This window comes from Neophocaena asiaeorientalis, unplaced genomic scaffold, assembly GCF_003031525.2.
Source record: "Neophocaena asiaeorientalis asiaeorientalis breed wild unplaced genomic scaffold, Neophocaena_asiaeorientalis_V1.1 scaffold515, whole genome shotgun sequence".
Classification (NCBI taxonomy): domain Eukaryota; kingdom Metazoa; phylum Chordata; class Mammalia; order Artiodactyla; family Phocoenidae; genus Neophocaena; species Neophocaena asiaeorientalis.
Window position 1 is genome coordinate 1,896,691 of NW_020175829.1, and position 5,053 is coordinate 1,901,743.

The following is a 5,053-nucleotide window of genomic DNA, read 5'->3' on the forward strand; positions in this document are numbered from 1 at the left end:
GAGAAGGTGCAAGAACTGTTTAACAAAGACATAGAATAATTAAAGAACAAACAAAGAGAGATGAACAATACAGTAACTGAAATGAAAACTATACTAGAGGAATCAATAGCAGAATAACTGAGGCAGAAGAATGGATAAGTGACCTGCAAGACAGAATGGTGGAATTCACTACTGCGGAACAGAATAAAGAAAAAAGAATGAAAAGAAATGACGACAGCCTAAGAGACCTCTGGGACAACAGTAAACTCAACAACATTCTCATTAAAGGGGTCTCAGAAGGAGAAGAGAGACAGAAAGGACCTGAGAAAATATTTGAAGAGAATATAATTGAAAATTTCCCTAACATGGGAAAGGAAATAGTCACCCAAGTCCAGGAAGCACAGAGACTCCCATACAGGATAAACCCAAGGAGAAACATGCCAAGACACATAGTAATCATATTGGCAAAAATTAAAGACAAAACAAAATTATTAAAAGCAGCAAGGGAAAAATGACAAATAATATACAAGAAAGCTAAATGCCCATCGACAGACAAATGGATAAAGAAGAAGTGGTACATATATACAATGGAATATTACTCAGCCGTAAAAAGGAACGAAACTGGGTCATTTGTTTAGACGTGGATGGATCTAGAGACTGTCATATAGAGTGAAGTAAGTCAGAAAGAGAAAAACAAATCTCGTATATTAACGCATATATGTGGAACCTGGAATAATGGTACAGATGAACCGGTTTGCAGAGCAGAATTTGAGATACAGATGTAGAGAACAAACGTATGGACACCAAGGGGGAAATCCGCGGGGGGGTGGTGTGGGGGGTGGTGTGATAAATTGGGTGATTGGGATTGACATGTATACACTGACGTGTAAAATGGATGACAATTAAGAACCTGCTGTATAAAAAAATAAAATTTAATTTAAAAAATTTTTAAAAAGATAATAAGTTCCTACTATATAGCATAGGGAACTATATTCAATATCCTATGATAAACCATAATGAAAAAGAATATGAAAAGGAATACATATATATTCTGAATCAGTTTACTGTATACCAGAAACTAACACAATATTGTAAATCAACTATACTTCAATTAAAAAAATATTTTTAATGTCAGTCATAGCATCTGTGTTAATGTTTATCATTAGCACCTATGCAATTCTATTTTTCCCTTGGTCCTGATTTTATATTTCTATTTTCCTAAATTATTACTTATGTCCCAAATATGTGTCTCCAGCTCAGATCACTTTCCAGCGATTCAGAACCAATCTTCTCAATATCTCAGTTTAGATCGCCACAAGAATCTCAAACTCAAAAAGTCTAAAACTGCACTTAATTCCCCACCTAAAAAACCAAAACAAAAAAAAAATATCCAGCTCTTCCTCCTTGCTTTTCTCAAGCTCAAAGAATGTTAACCCCATCCGTCTAATAGCCTGAGTCAGAAATCTTAGTCATCCTTGGTTCTTCTCTTTTTCTCACTCTCTATATATGTCAAGATGTGCTAGGTTGTATTGCTGTATAGCAAATAACCCCCAACTCTCAGTGGCTTAACACAATGCAAGTTTTTTTCTCCCTCTGACTACTGAGTCGGAGCTGGGGCTCTGCTCCACTTTGTCACACTGCCTCTAGGTCCCAGGCTGAGAGATAAGCCACTATCTCAGCATTCTTGGTCACCACAATGAAGGGAAAAGAGCTCTGAAGAGTTTCATCTTGGCGATTTCATGCTCAGCCCAGAAGCAACACGCATCACCTCTGCTAGAGCTGATAACTTGGCCCCAACACCCAACCACAGAAGGCCAGGAAGTATAGCCCTACCACGTGCCCAGAGGCAGAGGGCAGAACAATTAATAAGCAACATTAATGACTACCACACTGTCTTAGGATGGACTCCCCAGAAGCAGACTCTGAGATGAAGATTCATGTGAAGGCGACTAATCAGGAAGTGCCACTAGGAAGAAAGAGTAAGGGAGTGAGGAAGAGAGACATGGAACAGAAGGTAGTTAAGCAAGTGTTTGATATCAAACAAAGTCCCGACTATGGTGGCTGGGGAGCTCGAGGTGCCCGTAGCTGCGGTGCTGAGGCTGGAGTGTCTGCATGTGTGCCGGCTGCTTTTGTAGCAGCTGCTGCTGGAGCTGGAACATTTCCCGAACAAAAGACTAAACTTACAGAAGAATGCAATCAAGTGATGTCTTTTTCTTCAGAATCTGAATAGGGAGGCCACAGGAACAGACGAAGTTGACAAGCTAGAAACTAAATTTATATCTGCTTGGAACAACGTGAAATATAGTTGGGAGTTGAAAACAAAGACATATTTTAGTAGAAATTCCCCTCTTTTATTGCTTGGAAAGTGTTACCATTTTAAATATGAAGTTGTTTAGACTACAGGCATACCTCAGACATATTGTGGGTTTGGTTCCAGACTACTGCAATAAAGCAAATATTTCAATAAAATGAAAATGAACTGTTACCTGCAAGATCAGGACGTACAATAGAAGATCATGGAATTGAGGGAAACGCAGAAGAATTTTGTAAAGGTTTCATTTCAAGAATATGGCTTACCCACAAGGAAGAATTTCCTCAAATAGAAGGCTCAGCTTTGACAACAGACTGTGCTTGGAGCTGTACATTAAGAACTGGCCAGATGCTATTGGCTCAAGGACTCATACTACACTTGCTTGGTAGAGCTTAGACCTGGCTGGCCTGATGCTTTGAACACTGAAAATTCAGACTCTGAATCATGGACTTCCAACACTGTAAAAAAAATTTACTGCATCTTTCGAAGCATCGCTTTCAGGGGAAAGAGAACTCAAAACCCCAACAATTTCTCTGAAGGAGACAATCGGGAGATATTCTGATGATCATGAAATGCAAAATGAAATTTATCACAGGAAAATCATCCCTTGGTTTGGTGATTCCCCCTTGGCTCTCTTTGGTTTACACCAACTAGTAGAATATGGAAAGAAGTCTGGGGGAAAAGCTGGAGATTGGTATGGACCAGCTGTGGTTGCTCACATTTTAAGAAAAGCAGTTGAAGGAGCAAGACACCCAGATTTACAAGGAATAACTATTTATGTTGTGCAACGTTGTACAGTTTACAGCTCTGATGTAACTGATAAACAGTGCGCTTCCATGGCCTCTGATAATACAGATGACAAAGCTGTCATTATTCTAGTTCCTGTTAGACTTGGTGGAGAAAGAAACAATGCCGACTATTTAGATTTTGTAAAGGGTATTTTAAGCCTTGAATACTGTGTGGGTATTATTGGTGGCAAACCTAAACAGTCACATTGCTTTGCTGGATTTCAAGATGACACTTTGATTTACATGAATCCTCATTACTGCCAATCTTTTGTAGATGGCAGCATAAAGGATTTCCCTCTTGAGACATTCCACTGCCCTTCTCCTAAAAAGATGTCATTTCGAAAAATGGATCTTAGCTGTACAATAGGATTTTACTGTCAAAATGTTCAAGACTTCAAACGAGCTTCTGAAGAAATCACTAAGATGCTGAAATTTTCTTCTAAGGAGAAATATCCCTTATTTAGTTTTGTAAATGGTCATTCCAGAGACTATGATTTTACATCTACTACAACCAATGAAGAAGACCTTTTCTCAGGTCTGGATGAGAAAGGATGAAAAGAAAAGATTAAAAAGATTTAGCACAGAAGAGTTTGTCTTGCTGTAAAGATTAGCACATTTGTGCTCGATGAGAAGAAATCCTTTGAAGGAGGAAAAAGGAAGAGAAACTATACTTGAAACTGGTTTATTTTCACAAATATCTTAATTTTATGTTTTTTTTAAAAAGAACATTTGAAAATGTACAAGTTTTAAAGCTATTTTTCTGAAACAGAAATGATTTAGTAAACGTTGATTTCTAATAAATATCAAGTGATTCTGGCTGCATTCCTATTTCCCTAAGATCTGCTAGGGATAACTCTACCTTAACTGCAAGTCTTCCAGTCTTCAAATTCTTCCACCTGGGTCCACTATTCTCCTGAAGGTTTTGTGATATTGGGCCCCAAAATGGGATCACCAAATAGTTTCAAAAGCTTCAGTTTATACTAATGACCAAAAGACCAGAGAATGAATCTTCAGTGCTGCGTAAGCCTCCTGATATTAATGCAACCAAAGGATGCTTTTGGATGTATCTTGATATTTTAAATAGTAATTTTTAGCTGTGATATGATACAATTACATGAGCAGAATTTTGAGTTAAGGTAATACTTAGCAATATGATTTTACAATGGCACCTCATTTTGCTTGCTGTTGAGCCTTCTCTGGGGAGTGAAGGTGAAGTATTGGTTTTCCCCACAGATTTAAAGTTTATGTTATTAATAATAACTATATCCAATCTAACAGATAAAGGCAAAATTGTTTCCTGTCTCAAAAATGAAATTTTATGGAAACTCTACTTATTATGCAGTTTTAAAAGCTAAAGATAAGTACCGGGAAAGATATCAGTAGATGCTCCTCCATGTGATTTTTGCTATTTGTATAAATCAGTGCAGTGGTGGTTAGGAGCTGAGGCCACGTATAAGGGAAATCTGCCTTAAGTGTATTATGTCTTATTTAAAGGCAAATTTGTGATGTAAAAGTATAAGAGTTATTATTGAGCCAGGTTTATAAAGTACTTTAATAAAGATATAAGAACATTAAAACAAACAAACAAAGGAAAAAGCAACAAAGTCCCCAGGAGGGCAATTTAGGCTTAACTCCGTGGAAGAGCCTGGAGACAGTCGTACCTGACAGCTGTCTGGACCAGGGGCAAGGAAGCTGGAGGAGGTATACTTCCATGCCAGGAGTCATTTGCTTGGGCTCTCCCCTGGGGGATGTAATCCCAGAGAGTTCTGGCTCTCCTTGCAAGTGTTGGCTGCTTGAAGTGAAAGCACAGCATGAAAATGGTAGAGGGATCCAAAAGCACACAGGTGGAACACAGACATCATCTGCCACAATCCCGCCTCCCAAACCGGTAAATCACAATATCCTAATAGTTCTACCTCCCGAGTATTTCCTAAATTGTCCCATTTCTCTCTCCCCTTGGTTGCCCCCTCCCTCG

At 38.4% G+C, this 5,053-nt stretch overlaps 1 pseudogene; it reads left to right on the forward strand.

Moving 5' to 3' along the window:
- The first annotated feature begins 1,879 nt into the window (after nucleotides 1-1,879).
- LOC112391433 (cysteine protease ATG4C-like) lies at nucleotides 1,880-3,682 on the forward strand (annotated as a pseudogene).
- Nucleotides 3,683-5,053: the final 1,371 nt, after the last annotated feature.